We start from the raw sequence: 20,536 nt of genomic DNA, 5'->3' as shown, positions 1-20,536 counted from the left end.
ACTCTTTATGAGGAACTCAGGGAATAGTTGTATGTTATGTTGTCCTGCTTACAGCTTGCCTAAATGTGACAGGTGAAACTAGCATCAGCATCAAGTGAATAACAAAGGCCAGTAGAGGCTAGATGACCAGGAATTGATCAGAAGACAAGCAAAAGCCAGATGTTTAGTCTCATGTCTATCCACAAAGTAGTGACACAAGGAAATAGACACCCCTTCCCCTTCTCAATCAAAAGAAGCAGGGATAGGTATAATTGGCTATAATTCCAGGACACTGGCTAGCCCATGTTTGCTACCAGGCAGGGTGTCTGCTATTCAAGGATCAGACACTTGACTCTTTTTTCCTTCTCTTTGATCAGAAAAGCTGCTGGGATAAGATAGTATCCAGATTATTAGTTCAAGTGAAAGATGATTATGCCCTAAACTAAGGCAGCAGCGAGTTGGACCAGATTGATGAGAAGAAATAGAGAAATATTTAGGAGGTAAAGTTTCCAGGAAAAGTCTTCTTAAATATGTTGAAGATGATTAGTTGAAGCAGATTATATAGGATGATTCCAAGGTTTCTAATTTCAGAGACTGTACTGCTGGTTGTAGCAGTCCTGAAATAGTGAATACAGGTTTGGGAAGAAAATAATAAGTTATAATATGTTGACTTTGAGATATCTATGATACTACATCCAGGAATCAATATAATATATAGCTTTAAACCTTTAAAAAAGTGGCCTAGTTGGACATATAGTGTAGAATACCAGAAAACAGAAAGGAATTGAAGCCATATCCAGTGTATACATGGAGAGTGTTGCATTCTAAAGAACACCAAAGTTTAAGGAATGATAAGATAAAACAGACCTGTGCAGAAACTAAACAGGCAGTGAGATTAAAATTCATTACCAGAGAATGCTGTTCTAGAGGCCAAAGAAAGCTTTTGACATTGAGGAACACTGTGAAGTCAAAAAAGATGAAGAGAAGAATATCCAAAGTATTGATCAATGAATGAATGAATGGATGTAATTAGAGACTTGGACAAGAGAAGTTTTAGGAGAGAAGTGAAGGTAGAAGTACAATTCCCGGGACTTGAAGGGCCAATGTGAAAATGTAGAGTTTTGTTATTAGAGAGAAAGAGACACACACAGAGAGACCTAGAAATCAACAGAATCCAGAGATCTTTTGTTTGTTTAGGTGATGTTGTTTTGTGTTATCTTTTTAGATGAGAGAAACTTGTACACATTTACAGGTTGTAGGGATAGGAGATAAGGGGGACAGCATAGAGAACAAGCATCGCATTATAGGATATGGAAGAAATAAGCAAGTTTCTGAGAGTATAGGCAGAGGTGGTACAATTGATTCTGAAACATAGAAGGCACTGTCAAGAAGGAGATTTGAAGGAGCAAAGACATATTAATAGTAACTGACCCATGTCAGTGCAGGAGAAAGAATTTGAGAAAGTTAGGGCCTCAATTTCTTCATAAACAGCAGAGTGTTTTCTGATGGAATGAGCTTGAGGAGGTCAATGTACAGTTGGAACAGCCATTATGGGAAATGGTTGAATCTACCAAATGGGGTCATATAAAACGAATTGTGAATGATACTAGAAACCAAGCATTTCCCCCATTTAGTATTATAATTTAGGGAGATAATAAGGAGAACAAAATTAAAAAGAGGTAAGGAGTCCTCTGGTGTTTGAGCATCTGCAGGGGGAAATGCTCATCAGCAATGCTCAGATCATGGATTTGGCAAAAGCCTGGAGCTTCCAGCCACTCAATTTATACGATTCTGAATTTCTCATATGAGATATAGATCAGTTCTAGGAGTCTTTTTGGAATGGTGACTTCCTGTTGAGTTCAAACTGCTTTGAGCCTTGGGTGCAATTTGAAAAGTTCACAAGTAATAAAGAAAGGCCTTCAACAAGGGAGGAAATGGGAAAATCATTTATATCAACAAATTGGCAACATTGCCCTCTAACATATCCATTAACTAATTAGACAAAATTTCAATGCAAGAAATTTGTCTCAGTGTCTTTGCTCACTTGGAACTGATGAAAAGCACTTTTATTCTATTTGCTTCTAACTTCAGCAAGTCACCTTTGTTCTGGGTGCCCAACCACATCTTTCCAGCTCACTCATCTGTGGCTGAATTTAATGAGACCTACATTTTGCTGTGAAGTAGGTTGCAGAAATTATTGTAATGATTATTAAATCATTTTCCCAAGTTCTTTTAATCTTTGAAATGTTTAATTTCCCAAATCCCAAGTCATCTAGTAAAATAAAGAGACTGCAAAAGCAACACAGCTCCCCTACTTCTGCCTAAAGTGCATATTTTCCCTCCCATCTCCTTGATATTTACTGACATCCATTATGGAAATTAAAAAAGCAGCAGTAACCCATGTCATAAGGTTCTTGCTATTTGTTTGGAGCTCAGAGTTTGAAAGTTGGGCAAAGAACCAACACAAAACATAAAGTTTGTCAAAGTGAAATATTATGGTTATGGTAAGATGGAATATAAGAAAAAGGACTTCCAAAGTCCACAAAATTTCTTCTTTAGAAATACGTGTATAAAATAGTTTATTACTTCTGAAGAAAATTATTTATGATGACATGATTGAATGATTGTGAGTTGCTTAAAAGACACTTTGGAAACTTATAGCCTGTCAGTTACAGGCAATGTTACCATACACATGATTTGTCCAGCAATCTGTTACACCTGTTGTCTTTGATGTAACGGTTAATAGTGCCCTCCTTTTACTGTGGCTTGGGAGATGAATTTTATGTTCATCTTAGACAATAGAAAATGAATGTGATATTTGATGTATAAATCCAACTTGTGAATTCAGATAGTCCATCCAGTTTACTTTTCTCTGAATGGGAAGTTGAGAAGTGACCTCTGATTCAAACCTCTGATGTCTTAGAAACAGTAAAAATGTCTGCCTTTATGCAACTTCTCGAAATACAGAAAAATGTGAATGCAGCTATAATTGTGCCATTTGCAACTTACTGCCAAATTTGTATTTTGCTTAAATGTAATAGCTTGAAAATATTGTCAAAGGCAGAGTTCAAAAATGCTACATATTTCCTTCCGTAAGTAATGCTAAGTGGGGAGTGATTCATTTCCATCTGTAAAGTTCAGAAAAATAAATATTTGATGATATTACAGTCACCTTTGAAAAATAGGCTGCTTTTGAGAAATTCATTAGATTCTTTTATCACTTTTACTTGGAGAATATTGAAATTGCTTCTGAAATCATCAATGTGTACTATCAAAGGCAAGGGAACATGTTATGTCAATATGAAACCAAAGTGCAATTAAGGGCAGGACTGTGTACATAATTTAACAAATTTTTTCTTTGCATTTAAACCAATTCTGAGGGATTAGGAAAGTATAACTAAAAAAATATTATAACTACCATTACTACTCTAACTCTTGCTGAATAAGACGAAACTGGTAGGATAGAAGCAGAAAACAAATTTATTCTTTTCTGACACTCCCTGTTAAAACCTAACCCTAGCCAGATGTGAAACCTTAGCTTTCACGTCTGCCAGAGAATGGGATAACCCTTTGACTTCCAACACAGATTTTCATTGTTGGGATTTTTCTTATTCCTTTGTGTAATCTGGGTAGCATCCTCTTTATAAGAATTTCAGGGGGATCCCTCTCTGGACCCAAGCAATAATTCAAATATTGTTGTTTTGCCATAGAAGGAAGTACAGCGGTCCACCATTGAAACTCTACTTCTCTTTGATATCTCAAGCTAAAACTTCAGGGTAAACACACTGTCTCAATGTACTAGGAAACATCCCTTTCTGACCACCAATGTTGGGAATAGTAGAGAGACGTCGTAGCATACTGAGAAATCTCTTACAAGAAAATACTTTTCTCAGCCGCTTTAACTTTCTTTTTTCTTGCCTTCAGGTGGGAAGATGAAAGGAAATGACACAGCACTTGAGTATATTTTCCCCTAAAGATAAAATATATTTTTCACCCTGTCAAACCTCTATAACTATATATACTGGAAGTGGGAGAACATAAATGTTGTTACAATCATTTTATAATAGCATAGGTGGTCTAGCACCTCATTATAGAATAGGGATTAGTCTGCTGGCAAACTCTAGCTCACTGCGTTTTTATATAATTTGTACTTTAAGAATGATTTTTATGTTTTTAAATGATCAAAAAGAAGAAAAGAAGAATAACATTTTATGACGTGGAAAGGTATGCAATCTAAATGTCAATGTCTGTAAGTAATGTTTTGTTAGAACATAGACATGTCCATCATTTGCATACTACCTATGGCTGCTTTCTCCATAGGATGGAAGAGCTGAAGGACTGAAACCTTATGTATTGCAAAGCCTAAACTATTTACCATTTGGTCCTTTGAGAAAAAGTTTGCTGACCTCTTCCATAGAATGTGGTATACTTGGCATCTGTTGTTTTGCTCTTGACTTTTGGGGTTTCAGTTAAAATTGAGACAGTAAAAGTCCCATTTCTGACATCCTGTCACTCTACATGCAAAAACTGTCAAAATATTATTACTCTCTTAATTTTATGTTTCTTGAATCAGTGTGGGATTTTGAATATGGATTGTAAGCTTACTGTGATTCATCTGAATAGAGATTTCTTAAAAATGCAGACATATGCTATTCTTTCTTATAAAAGATAGTTTGGGCTGAAAATGGAGTATGGCAGACTTCTAGAATTGTTCCATACCATTTAATTTCTGTGACAATCTAAGGCTTAGGATCAAGGCATAAGTTACTATGAGCCTGAAAATGCTGGTGGTCTGTTTGGCAGTACCTGATGAGATGAATATTATAGATCTACTTGGTTGGTTTCAGTAGTTTTGTTTTCTCTTTAAAGTTACAAAAAAGTAGAAAATTTAGGACCATAAGTTTGAGCACTTAGATTTGAATCTGATGGTTATGTAAAAATAAATGAAAATTATAAAATAATAGATAAGAATAAATATTAATTTGAAGAGTCATGAGTAAAAAATAGGAAGAAATTACCAGCAGTCTCATTACTATGGCATTCCACAAAATAATTTACACAGTAGCTTCTAAAATGTGAAGCTTGGTATGATTAACTCTCAACTGTTATATGAAAATTCACCATGTTTAGGTAAAAGACACAAATATAAATTTGCTTCAGTTTTCACCAGACTACTTGATAACTTCAGAGAATATCCTTTGTTTTGTATTTGGTCAGAACATTTCCTTGGACCAGAGGCACGTTCGTCCTTGTTTTGGCTTGTTAAAATTCTACTTGGTCTTCAAGATCCAAGTCCAATTGTACCTTTGCTATGTCATTAGTTTTTCTTTCTCTTTTTCTCCCATTATACCTTATTATTGCTACTATTGTATAAAAGTCACATTTTGACATACCATATAGTTATTTGCATTTATATTTCTTTACCCTTGAAATGAAGGCAGGAAACATATTTTGAGTGTTTTGTACTTACTATAATACTGGTACTTAGCAACTGTCACAAAACTTGCTATTGAAGAAAAAGCAAAAATTTAAGCTTAATAAACTTACGTAAGTGTAATAAATTTTGAACCTGTCAGAAAAGTGACTGTTCATGTATCTTTTTCTGTGTAAAGTTATAATGCTTTATTTTTATTTCCAGAAAAATCATTTTTAACTAGCTTTTAAATAATATATGTATTGTGCAATGAAACTTTTCCTGTTCTTGGTTATTATTTATTTTACAGTTTGGAAGATATAATCTGAGGGAGAATCTTAAATGTTGAAGAATGAGATAAAAGAGCATCCTGCATGTATCTGTGTAAGTTGAACTGAGTCACGTAGTTCAGAAAGTCTAAAAGGTGATTCAGACAGATCAGCATTCAGAGTGTTATCAGATGCCATGGTTTCTACGAACAGTAGTTTGCCTACTTTCAGTGGATTTTGGAATGTTGATGCACTTGGCTAATTAAGCTTTGCTACAGCACTCCTCTCTGATACACTGTGGGTTTCTTTATGGAGTGTTTTCAAGTTTTTAATATTTATAATTTTAATTAGGATAGTTTCAGGCCCACAGTCCTGCATAAAATTAGTAAAATTAACTATGTAGAAGGTAACAGAGTCCCATTTAGTAAATGGTTAAATTCTGACATCATTTTATCTTTATTTCATAAATACCTCTATTAAAATGGCATCATATTGTTACATAAATATATCAGTTCTACAAAAACTAAGAGTTTTTCTGAGAAAGTCATAACATTTTCAGACTAGGTATTTAAGGAATATGTTATTGACTAGTTTAATACTAGTTGAATAAGTGAAACGACAACATGAGAGTGAAATAGTAGCATTGTAGAAGTTCACATTTTTATTGTGAACTATAATGCTGGTATCTAGTGACATCAAATTACCTATATTTTTGTACTATAGGTTTTTTGCAAACTGAAAAAAAATAGGGAATATTATTAGCTTCTTTCATTTACTTAATGTTGAATATGGGCATTATACAGGTTTATGTTGGAGTTTCTATATCTCATACCCCAAGAATAGCCAAATGGTTAATACAAATGTTCTCAAGGTATTAATAGTCATTGGTTGCAAAAGTTTGCTTTCAACACTGTTTGCAGGCCTAGTCATTTAATTTTCTTGTCTTAATTTTTTCATTTTCTAAGTGCCATCACTCTGATGGTTTTATGAGGCTAAGTGAAAGTTCATCAAATTTTATTCAAAATACATTTGAATGTTAAAATGAAAAGTACCAAATACCTATTACATAGGGCATTGCTTTATGTAGTGAAAACATAGTGAATTATAATGTAGACATGTCTATTCCAAAAGATAACTCAAATTGCTATTTTACCTTCTCCCAGAATGATATGCTTGGAGGAAGCTTGTTCTTTACCCAGAATCCAGGCTTTTTCACAGCATTCAGCCATATTTGGGGCAGCCTGGAAGACCTAATACCCACATTGCTGTGCATTAGTTTGTGTGTGGAAATAGCTTTTCTGAAACAATGGATTTTGTAGATGGACCCTAAAGTGGGGAAAGGGACACCAGTGTGAAAACTACAATTTCTTTATCAAGATGCCAGATTAAAGGTAGGAATGTGGCTAAATAATAATTTAGATTGTTCTGTGAATTACTTGAGGTGTGCTTCCCCCCACCCCCAATTCTACGTTTTGTCCTTGACCCTTCTCCATTTCAGATGTTACATACGAGCAATACTTGGTTTTGGGAAAGCTGATTGTTATATAATCAAAGAACAAAGATATCAATTTTTGGCTTTTATGTTCTGAAGCTGTGGCTCAAGTGGAAGACTGTGCAGTTGAGTAGAACCACCTTTTCCCTTAGAAGAGATAAAGATTTTCTGAATTCAGGAGGAAAAGGAGAATTGGAAAGGAATGGGAAAGTAAAACATAGAAGAAGGTCTCTGAGAAAGAGATACCAGAAAAGCTGAGAGATCTTTTCCCACAGTTGCCAAGGAGATTTCTTCCTCTAGGCATGACATTGCATAAGAACACTCAAAACTGAGATGATATGCTGGGGAAAGAAGAAGGGAAATGAAAACTAAACAAACTGAGTGTATCTGAAGGGTTTGAGTTCAGCTTTAATTAGAAAGACAGTATTTTACACTTCTAGACAGAATGGGGCTTCCTGAGTTCAGCTTTTTTAAAATGAAGAAAGTTAAATTTTTTACATCCTTTTTGGACTTCATTTGCCATTAAGGTTTGACTGTTAGAGTCTGTGTAAGGGCAGATGGCAAGGCTAGTCCTCAATCTTTTCCTGCCTTCCATTTGAGTAACTAACTAACACCTTGGTTCTGACATCCTACTACTGGTCAAGTTAGCAGTCATACTGAACTGAACATGCAGCTGACACTGTGGCCTCATCACCAGATACTCTCCACTGTATTGAGTCTTTTTCCATGTGCTTTCCTTTCTCTTAGTAAGCATTTTTTTTTTTTTTCTTTTCTAATGTATGAGTCTCTTAGGGTACTATGAGGTTATCTCATAAACTATTCAGATTCAAGTTTAAGTTTTGTTTTTCTGCTTTGACATGTATATATACATATGTGTCTATGGAAAATATACTCTTATCTGTAATAATAGTCTAATATCAAATATTAGGCAATGTAATAATCAGCCTTTCAGCATTATTTTGATATGTCGGAGGCCAGGATGCAGACACACTAAGGCAAATTAGTAGAAGGCTAGTCTCAAATATTCACTGGGCATCACAGATCTCCTAAAGCCCAATTCTTCTCAGTGCTCAGGAGTTTAGAGTTCTTTGCCAGGGCTCCAAAATTAGCCTCAGGTAGACTTCCATGGAACCAAAATGTCTCTTATGATCCAGCAGCTATTAGACTGCTGGATTAGCGGCAAGAAAGACAGCTTGAAATTATTAGTGGAGAAAAATGGAATATGATTGCCATTTTCTCAGAATCCGCTGATTTATTTCTTTAATAATGTCTTACAATTTTAAAGAGTCTGATCTGTTTTGTATATAGCTAGCTTGTCATTGCAAACTCACAGACTTACTTAATGCTGGTGTCTTGGAATTAGTTACTTCCATATTCAATCAACTAATCGGTAAGCAGAATCTAATCTAGACCCACACTGTTTCATTATAATCTGCAGCTACTTCTTACTTTGCAATGGCCCTATAGCTATAGTTACCTAGTTTTACCTAAGCAGATAGTGTGTCTCAAGTAGACATTCCTCAAAGTAGGAACATAATAATGCACTGAGGGTAAAAATAAATTGAAGAGCAACTCTGAAAGACCTTTAGAAGTTGTTTCACTTTGAATGGGCATGACATTAATGTAGCACATAATATTAGATTAGTGCAAAAGTTACTGCAGTTTCTGCTATTACTTTCAGTGGCAAAAATGCATTAACTTTTGCACCAACCTAATAAACTCTCGTTAGATGCCAGAGAAGAACTGTTTTCCACTTCTCAGGTATTTCAGAACCAGTGTAGTCTCATCTCCAGGTATACTGAAGGGCACATCAAATTCTACTATTACATTTTCACAACTAGAAATAGGGTAGAGCTTCCCAAACATATATTATTATGGTATATAATTAGTGTGGTAGTGCCCACACTAATATTATTAGTTTAAAATGGAAAAACTTCCATGGCATTAACTGCTTTTTATTCTCAATTTTATCAGGTTAAGATATAGAATTACATATGAAACTTTTTTTTCTACGGGGGCAGAATTTTGGAGAAACAAAGTCAGGAATATTACTTGGTGGAATGTTCCTTAAAAATTCTATTAAAATGCTGACTGTATGAGAAATGGAGAGTATGTGAGGAAGGAAATTCCTCATACTATGGTATGCTAAAATGTTAAATTATATTACCTCTCACTTTAGCAGTGGTGAGCACTACTTTGTTTAACATATTAACTCCAGATGCTACGAAATGCTCAATTCATTTAGGGGAGCTCAGATTTCCTGCAGGATGGCTCATGGTCCCACTCTTTTTGTAATACACATGCTCTAGCACTGTAGCTAATGGCTACAACATGTATATTTGAAACAGTACCTCCATTTTATTTCCCGGTGGGCACTGCTAGAGCTACTGGGGACTAATGTGTATAAAATCTCAGTAATTGAAAATTAGCGGTAGTACACTAAAGTGTTTAAACCATACCCCCAGAAAAATGCATTGAATATTTTCAGTGAATAATTCCATTTATTCTTCCTCTCATTTCTAGAAATGTCAATAAATATTTGTTGGCGTTGCCATGGTATAGTGGTTATAATAATATTCAATGATAACTGCTAACTTATGTAGCAGTTATGTGCCATATGTTATTCTAAAATTTTAATATGTCTTAGTTCATTTTATTTTACTGAAAACCCTATGAGATAAGTACTGTTATTTATCTGTCACTTGCCTAAGATTACACAACAGGTGGCAGAACTGGGATTTAAGCCCAGTGATCTAATTCCAGACTTAGTGTCTTCATTACCTTATGAGCTTTGAAGCTCTCCTGTAATCAGTCTGTACCTTGGTTTCCTCAACTCTAAAATAGGAATAAGTAAGGTCAATAAAACACTTAGCACTTGGCATATATCAAGCATTCAAGAAATAGCTACTATTATGACATAGTAATGATTATTGAATATATATTATATAACAGGTGTGAGTCTAAATATTCTTTAGTGTATCTTACAATCTAGGAGATGGAATATATTAAATAAAAAGTTTACAGGAGTGATCATTACTGCCAAGAAGAATAAGGTACATTTGGAAAACATGATGTAACCTTTAGGTTGGGAAAAATCTCCCTATGGAAGTGACATTTAAGTGACATGATGAGTACTTAATGTCATCTTTAGGTGAGAAAAAATTTCTCTATAGAAGTGACTACTTTTCCTCACCTATAGTTTACATTAAGTCCTCATCATGTTTATCCAAGGTACTATATATATGTGTGCGTGTATATAAAATCCATAGACTTATATATATAACATATATATAATATATATATAGCCATAGGCCTAGTGCAGGGCTATATATATGTTTGTGTGCATATAAAATCCATAGACATATATATATATAAAATATATATATAACCATAGGCCTAGTCCAGGGCTATATGTGTGTGTGTGTGTATCTCCATAGACCTATATATATATAAAACCATATATATATAACCATAGGCTTAGTCCAGGGCTAGAAGATCCAGGACCTTCTAGTCCCACTTAAGGATTTAGGATTTATCCCAAGATCAACTGGAGATATTTAAAAAATTTAAGCAGGAGAGTGAGGTAATCAGATTTTGATGTTATGATCACTCTCAGTGCTATGTAAAGAATAGAACAGACCTAGACTAAATTGGATACATAGAAATCAATTACAAGGCTATTTCAACACCACCATGAGAGATAATGGTGCCCTGGTAAGGGTGATGGCGCTAGGAAAGGAGATTCTTCTTGATGGGTTCAAGAACTATGCAAAGGCTAGACAAAAGAATGAATAGGCAAATTGCATCCTTCTATCTAGTCTCTTTTCCCTACCTTCTTCCTAATTGTTATGAAAATGGACTCTATCTCTGGGTTATAACTGCTACCATAGGTTCCAACCCAACTCCCCTGCTGTCTTCTCCTGTACTCTCACTTCTAAATTCAGCTTTAAATCTCCTTACATTGCCATTGCCCTTCCCACTTCTTACTCTCACCTTTTTGCTATTCAAGGAGATTCTGGAACTATCTTGAGCAAATCATCTTCTACATGAAAACTTTTAAATGAACATTTTGTTTTCTAACATTTAAAAATGGCATTTTCAGTAACATCACATCTTAGTCTTTTCCAGCAGAGGTAGCTTAATTAATCTGTTTCTATCCACTGATTGAATAAGCAGATGAGGTTATTCTCTTTATTTCTACCAGGAACTAGTTTTATGGGCAAGATTGGAGAGTCAGGTTGAAGTCATATTTAGGAAAGCCTTGGTAACCATACTGATACATTTACTCCTGTTTAATTTATCACTAAATGGTCAGAATGGTTTTGAAAGAATACTGCATGATTAGGCCACACCTCAGAAAGATCAGCCTATCGTGGTAGGTAATATAATTTGGGGTGAAAAATAGATTGAAAGTTGACATTATAATTAAATATTGTGCTGGATAGAAAAACCATGAAATCTAAGTTACATAAATTTTTATTTGAATCTTGCCTCAATAGTTTATTTAAAAGATATTGAGTGTCTTTTAGCTATGAAAATGAAATGAGGTGAATTGGAGAGTTATAGCCTGAATGTTTGTGTCCTCCTAAAATTAATGTGTTAAAATTGAATCTGTAACGTGAGGGGATTTGTAGCTGGGCCTTTGGGAAGTGCTTAGGTCATGAGAATAAAGCCTTCATGAAGGGAGGTAGTGCCTTTATAAAAGAGATTCCACAGAGATTGTCTGCCCCTTTCATACTGTGAACTTACAGTGAGAAAATGGATGTCGATTAAGGGTATGGTCCTCACCAAACATTAACTCAGGTAGTTTTGATCTTGGATTTCCTAGCCTCTGAAACTATTACAATTAAATTGTTGTTTGTAAGACATTTAATCTAAATACGATGCAATGATATTTGAAGGCATTTCAGGAAAAAAGCAAATGACATTATGCTTTTATGTTGACATTATGAAATTATGCTTTTATGTTGATCACTGCCGTCAACTAACGAGCAAAATAACCTGCTAATATCACAATGACAGGATCAAGTTCACACATAACAATATTAACCTTAAATGTAAATGGACTAAATGGTCCAATTAAAAGATACAGAGTGGCAAATTGGATAAAGAGTCAAGACCCATCAGTTTACTGTATTCAGGAGACCCATCTCACATGCAGAGACACACATAGGCTCAAAATGAAGGGATGGAGGAAGATATACCTAGCAAATGGAAAACAAAAAAAAAGCAAGGGTTGCAATCCTAGTCTCTGATAAAACAGACTTTAAACTATCAAAGATCAAAAGAGACAAAGAAGGCCATTACATAATGGTAAAGGGATCAATTCAACAGGAAGAGCTAACTATCCTAAATATATACACATCCAACACAGGAGCACCCAGGTTCATAAAGCAAGTCCTTAGAGACTTACAAAGAGACTTAGACTCCCATACAACAATAATGGGAGACTTCAACACCCCATTGTCAACATTAGACAGATCAACAACACAGAAAGTTAACAAGGATATCCAGGAATTGAACTCAACTCTGCACCAAGCAGACCTAATAGACATCTACAGAACTCTCCACCCCAAATCAACAGAATATACATTCTTCTCAGCATCACATCGCACATATTCCAAAATTGACCACATAGTCGGAAGTAAAGCACTCCTCAGCAAATGTAAAAGAAAAGAACAGAAAGTATAACAAACAGTCTCTCAGACAACAGTGCAATCAAACTAGAACTGAGGACTAAGAAACTCAATCAAAACCGCTCAACTACATGGAAACTGAACAACCTGCTCCTGAATGACTACTGGGTACATAACAAAATGAAGGCAGAAATAAAGATGTTCTTTGAAACCAATGAGAACAAAGATACAACATACCAGAATCTCTGGAACACATTTAAAGCAGTGTGTAGAGAGAAATTTATAGCACTAAATGCCCACAAGAGAAAGCAGGAAAGATGTAAAATTGACACCCTAACATCACAATTAAAAGAACTAGAGAAGCAAGAGCAAACACATTCAAAGCTAGCAGAAGGCAGGAAATAACTAAGATCAGAGCAGAACTGAAGGACATAGAGACACAAAAAACCCTCCAAAAAATCAATGAATCCAGGAGCTGGTTTTTTGAAAAGATCAACAAAATTGATAGACCACTAGCAAGATTAATAAAGAATAAAAGAGAGAAGAATCAAATAGATGCAATAAAAAATGATAAAGGGGATATCACGACCGATCCCACAGAAATACAAACTACCATCAGAGAATACTATAAACACCTCTACACAAATAAACTAGAAAACCTAGAAGAAATGGATAATTTCCTGGACACTTACACTCTCCCAAGACTAAATCAGGAAGAAGTTGAATCCCTGAATAGACCAATAGCAGGCTCTGAAATTGAGGCAATAATTAGTAGCCTACCAACCAAAAAGTCCAGGACCAGACGGATTCAGAGCCGAATTCTACCAGAAGTACAAGGAGGAGCTGGTACCATTCCTTCTGAAACTATTCCAATCAATAGAAAAAGAGGTAATCTTCCCTAACTCATTTTATGAGGCCAACATCATCCTGATACCAAAGCCTGGCAGAGACACAACAAAAAAAGAGAATTTTAGACCAATATCCTTGATGAACATCGATGCAAAAATCCTCAATAAAATACTGGCAAACCGAATCCAGCAGCACATCAAAAAGCTTATCCACCATGATCAAGTGGGCTTCATCCCTGGGATGCAAGGCTGGTTCAACATATGCAAATCAATAAACATAATCCAGCATGTAAATAGAACCAAAGACAAAAATCACATGATTATCTCAATAGATGCAGAAAAGACCTTTGAAAAAATTCAACATCCCTTCATGCAAAAAACTCTCAATAAATTAGGTATTGAAGGAACATATCTCAAAATAATAAGAGCTATTTATGACAAACACACAACAATATCATACTGAATGGGCAAAAACTGGAAGCATTCCCTTTGAAAACTGGCACAAGACAGGGATGCCCTCTCTCACCACTCCTATTCAACATAGTGTTGAAAGTTCTGGCTAGGGCAATCAGGCAAGAGAAAGAAATCAAGGGTATTCAGTTAGGAAAAGAAGAAGTCAAATTGTCCCTATTTGCAGATGACATGATTATATATTCAGAAAACCCCATCGTCTCAGCCCCAAATCTCCTTAAGCTGATAAGCAACTTCAGCAAAGTCTCAGGATACAAAATTAATGTGCAAAAATCACAAGCATTCTTATACACTAGTAACAGACAAACAGAGAGCCATATCATGAATGAACTCCCATTCACAATTGCTTCAAAGAGAATAAAATACCTAGGAATCCAACTTACAAGGGATGTAAAGACCTCTTCAAGGAGAACTACAAACCACTGTTCAGTGAAATAAAAGAGGACACAAACAAATGGAAGAACATACCATGCTCATGGATAGGAAGAATCAATATTGTGAAAATGGCCATACTGCCCAAGGTAATTTATAGATTCAATGCCATCCCCATCAAGCTACCAATGACTTTCTTCATAGAATTGGAAAAAACTGCTTTAAAGTTCATATGGAACCGAAAAAGAGCCCACATTGCCAAGACAATCCTAAGTCAAAAGAACAAAGCTGGAGGCATCACGCTACCTGACTTCAAACTATACTACAAGGCTACAGTACCCAAAACAGCATGGTACTGGTACCAAAACAGAGATATAGACCAATGGAACGTAACAGAGCCCTCAGAAATAATATCACACATCTACAGCCATCTGATGTTTGACAAAGCTGACAAAAACAAGAAATGGGGAAAGGATTCCCTAAGTGGTGCTGGGAAAATTGGCTAGCCATAAGTAGAAAGCTGAAACTGGATCCTTTCCTTACTCCTTATACGAAAATTAATTCAAGATGGATTAGAGACTTAAATGTTAGACCTAATACCATAAAAGCCCTTGAAGAAAACCTAGGTAATACCATTCAGGACATAGGCATAGGCATGGGCAAGGACTTCATGTCTAAAACACCAAAAGCAACGGCAACAAAAGCCAAAATTGACAAATGGGATCTAATTAAACTAAAGAGCTTCTGGACAGCAAAAGAAACTACCATAAGAGTGAACAGGCAACCTACAGAATGGGAGAACATTTTTGCAATCTACTCATCTGACAAAGGGCTAATATCCAGAACCCACAAAGAACTCAAACAAATTTACAAGAGAAAAACAAACAACCCCATCAAAAAGTGGGCAAAGGATATGAACAGACATTTCTCAAAAGAAGACATTCATACAGCCAACAGACACATGAAGAAATGCTCATCATCACTGGCCATCAGAGAAATGCAAATCAAAACCACAATGAGATACCATCTCACACCAGTTAGAATGGCAATCATTCAAAAGTCAGGAAACAACAGGTGCTGGAGAGGATGTGGAGAAATAGGAACACTTTTGCACTGTTGGTGGGATTGTAAACTAGTTCAACCATTATGGAAAACAGTATGGCGATTCCTCAAGGATCTAGAACTAGATGTACCATATGACCCAGCCATCCCATTACTGGGGATATACCCAAAGGATTATAAATCATGCTGCTATAAAGACACATGCACACGTATGTTTACTGTGGCAGTATTCACAATAGAAAGACTTGGAATCAACCCAAATGTCCATCAGTGACAGACTGGATTAAGAAAATGTGGCACATATACACCATGGAATACTATGCAGCCATATAAAAGGATGAGTTTGTGTCCTTTGTAGGGACATGGATGCAGCTGGAAACCATCATTCTCAGCAAACTATAGCAAGAACAGAAAACCAAACACTGCATGTTCTCACCCATAGGTGATAACTAAACAATGAGATCACTTGGACACGGGAAGGGGAGCATCACACACCAGGGCCTATTGTGGGGAGGGGTGAGCAGGGAGGGATGGCATTAGGAGTTATACTTGATGTCAATGATGAGTTGATGGGTGCTGATGAGTTGATGGGTGCAGCACACCAACATGTCACATGTATACATATGTAACAAACCTGTACATTGTGCACATGTACCCTAGAACTTAAAGTATAATTAAAAAAAGAAAAGAAAAAAAAAAGATCACTGCAACACTTGCAGTTAAAGATGGTGAATTGGTAGAAATTGATACCATGCAAGGTATAGAAAACTTTAAGAAATCAGTAGTATTTTCAATTAGATAATAAAAGGTACTGCACCAGCAACCCAAGAATACAATCACATAAAGTGAGTAGAGATCTTATGATATTAAAATACGATGATAGAATGCTCACAAACTGACTGTATGATCAAGTTGGGAAAATCTTCCAGAGGATAGAGCAAAAAGACAAGGAGATATAAAGCATAGGAGATAAAAGATAAGAAAATTAGAGGACTACTTCAGTAGGTCTGCCCTACATATAATAGGAATTCCTGAAAGAGAAAATGGAGAAGTAGGAATTATCAGAGAAACATACTTCTCACAACTGAGTGTTATAAATTGGCAGACTCACAGGATTAACTGAGTGACCAGCACTAAAGATGGAAATGGTCCATGTCAAGGCATATTATTTTAAAACTTTAGAGCATTGAGGAGAAATATTCCAGAATTAGCAAAAAGTTTTATCCAAATTATCAAAATTGCAATAGTTTCAGACTTTTCAAAAAGAATACTGGAACCTAGAAGACAATGAAGCAATGCCTTAAAAATTCTGAGTGAAAACATTTTCCAATCTACATTATCATATTTGGCTAAACTGTCAGTTAAGAATAAGGATAGATTAAGACATTTTCAGATATGCACAATGTCTAAAAAAATTACCTCTCATTGTCTTTTTCTCAGAAAGCTATCAGAGAACTTATTCCACAAAAAAGAGGAATAAATGAAGGAGGAGGAAGTATAGGTTTCATAAAACAGAGCACAGATACCAAAGAGAAGCAAAGAGAATCTTCAGGATGAAGCAGAGGATGCCAGAATGACAGCTGTATATCAGGCTTAGCTTGCAGAAAGAATATTTGAAAGGATTTTGGAGGAAATTTCTTTAAGAAGACGAAACAGAGACTATGTCCTATGTTTAAATGTGCTTAAGGGAGAGTCACTTAGGTGGGGAAGAGTAGAGGTTAAATTTATTATCAGGATTTAGAATATTAATTCTCCTTAATAAAACGTGTATGGCTCAGGTATAACTTGCATTTGTACAGTCATGATAATATAAATATTGCATACTTACATAACACAAATTACAATAACCTATATTAGAGGGATGAAGGTATAAAAAATGAGTATGTGGTTTCTGGAGGAGAATTGTAAAGGAGCCAAATCCTCATCTTTTATAGATGGAAGTGAAGAGATGATGCCTAAAAGTGAAAAGTTAAGAAAGTTATATAAATATAGCATGGTTTGTACACACACACACACAGACACACATACATCAAGGTAAATACCAAATAAATTGAATGAAAGTAATTAACTCTAATGCACATGATATGGCTACGAACTAGGGGACTTCTTTGGTAATAAAACTAGTAGAATTAAACTTCGTTTTTTAAACCATTAACATCTATAACTATTCTTCGTGTTTTGCTGAGAGTGTATTGTGGTGCATTGAAAGTAAGCATGAAAGGAGGAAGGGTATTGCAGCCATCAGGGGGATAATAATGCCATTAATCCTAATAACACCAGGGCATTATAGTAGTAGATGTTGGGAAGTTTTCCATTTGTCTGATTACCAGACTGTCAGGATGGATAATGGCAATCAGCGCTAGAGTGTTACCAGTAAGAGGGGTCAAGATGCATCTGTTTGGAATCAATCTTGGTGGTAGTGTCAATGGAATTTGGAGATGAGAAAAACAGAACAACAGAAGAAAAGGAAAAATAATGAATGTACTATTTTGGCTGTTTGATCAACTAGGTAGACCACAGTCCTATTCCTGAGATAAGAATGCTGGAAAGAGAAGTGGTTTCAGGAGAAAAAAAAAATTGTTCTTGTTCAATTAGAGTTGACTACCAGACATTCAAGTGCAGAGGTTATGTAGGCATTTAATAGCTATTTGTATACCTACCTTTCTTCCCTGTGAAACCCTAACCTCCTGAGTAGCAGAACTCAGGAGCCTAAAGACTTTAGAGGTTAAAGAGAGATGTAGGGAGGTAACAGCATTGAATTTGAAATTCCTAGTCCTCTGTAACTCACTAGTGATAATGGGTTCTTGTTGCTTCAGTCTTTTTGTTTCCCCCAATAAAGTACATAACAATTCTTGTCACCTAAGTTCACTGAAGGAATACTGTGACAATCAATGAGATATCTGTAAAGCAAATTGAGTTTTTGAGGGAAGAAAGCTGTTTTATAAATTATGAGATATTAGAACATTGGGAGGTCCCATCTAGAAATATACTGTGCCTGTTCAATCAAAAGAAAAATGCAAGCAAGACTTAGATAAAAACGTGGACCTGTCTTAAAGTTGTGAAAGTTTTTTATTCTTTGTCTTGTTCTCTCTTCCATTGTCTTCATTGATGGCTAGATAATATGTGAATCTTGAAGTGTCTGGTATGAGGTGGGGCGGAGGGCTTTAATTTACGAAGTGATTTGAATGAAGATAGTATAATATATCAGAGTTGCTGAAGGTACTGAGCAAAAAAAAAAAAAAAAAAAAAAAAAAAAAAAAAAAAAAAAAAAAAAAAGAAAAAAGGAAAAGGAAAGAACAGCATAAAAATTTGATGAGGACTGCCATTTACTGCCTTTTTCTTTTCCGCTCTGCTTAACTACCTGTCTGCCTTCTATCTGTTTTAGTTTCTCTGCTTTACTCTATTTCTGTTTTCTTTTTTGTTTTTCATGTATTTCACTCATTTTGCCAATACACAAGCAGATAAAGAAGTTTGTTAGGTTATTATGTTTAGATTTTCCTGACATTTTATATTCTGTAAATATTCCTCAGAATAAGAAAAGTCAGATGTTGCACAATTTCAGTTTACATAAGAAATCTTAGAATCTTAGAATGTGATATTGAGAAAGCAGTAAATTAAGAATATAATATTCTAAATTGCCTAATTTATCTAGGAATTTCTTCTTCTTCATTTGCCATTGAAAAACGAAGAGAGGCCGGGCGCGGTGGCTCAAGCCTGTAATCCCAGCACTTTGGGAGGCCGAGATGGGTGGATCACGAGCAGGAGATCGAGACCATCTGGCTAACATGGTGAAACCCCGTTTCTACTAAAAAATACAAAAAACTAGCCGGGCAAGGTGGCGGGCGCCTGTAGTCCCAGCTACTGGGGAGGCTGAGGCAGGAGAAGGGCGTGAACCCGGGAGGCGGAGCTTGCAGTGAGCTGAGATCCGGCCACTGCACTCCAGCCTGGGCGACAGAGTGAGACTCTGTCTCAAAAAACAAAAAACAAAAAACAAACAAACAAACAAAAAAACCAAAAAAAAAAAAAAAAAAAAAAAAAAAAAAAAAAAAAAAAAAAAAAACAACAACAAAAAAAACGAAGAGAGTATGATTTAATGATTTTATAGGCACCAACAAATGAAAAGCATTTCAACTCATAGTCTAAAAGAACCCCTGCCCTGCTGCTTATTAGATTTGGCAAGTTGCCTAAGCTCTATAAACAAAATGTTCTTATTTATACAATGCCAGTAAATAGAACCTATGCATAAGTTTATTCTGAGGATTATAAAGGGAATTATTATAATGTGATAAATAAAGCACTTGCTGCTAATTACTTGTACTTTTATAATTACTTGTCTTACATATTTACTGCTTATATATTCATTTACTATGAATTTAAGACTTAAGAATAAACTATGCTATGCAGTATGTGTGTATATGAAGTTTATGGGAGACAGAATATGAATTATTTACACCTGTATACATAGGATGAAACTGGTTAAGAAATAAGCTGATAGGTTATCCTAGGTGGACACTTAATACCTTATTCACTGAGCCCAAAACGAGATGAAGATATTACAAGAAAATAAAACTGGAAACAAACTTCTCTCATGAAAACAGATGCAAAAAATTTTACCTAGAATTTAATATTTAGCATACTAGCATATTGTATTTTCCAAAAAAGATTGCATATTATTGCCAAATTGTGTTTGTTTCAGAATATAAGATTAATTTAACATTTGAGAATCAACCAGTGCATTTCCCAATATTAAAAAACAAAGGAAAAAAGCATTATGAACATCTCAATAGTTGCAGAAAGAGCATTTTGCAAACAATATACACAATATAAAAACTGTCCATCATTTGAATAAAGGGAATATTATTCAACCCAAATGAAGAGTATCTAATCTACAAAAAGATTCTGCTAACATTGTATTTAATAATGAAACACTGAATGCTCTCTCCCTAAAGGGGGGAAAATGGCAAGGATGTCTGCCATTAAAACTTTGTTTAACA

The sequence above is a fragment of the Papio anubis genome, chromosome 5 (genome assembly GCF_008728515.1).
Source record: "Papio anubis isolate 15944 chromosome 5, Panubis1.0, whole genome shotgun sequence".
NCBI lineage: Eukaryota > Metazoa > Chordata > Mammalia > Primates > Cercopithecidae > Papio > Papio anubis.
The sequence above is the reverse complement of the archived record's forward strand: the minus strand, read 5'-3'. Positions refer to the sequence as shown.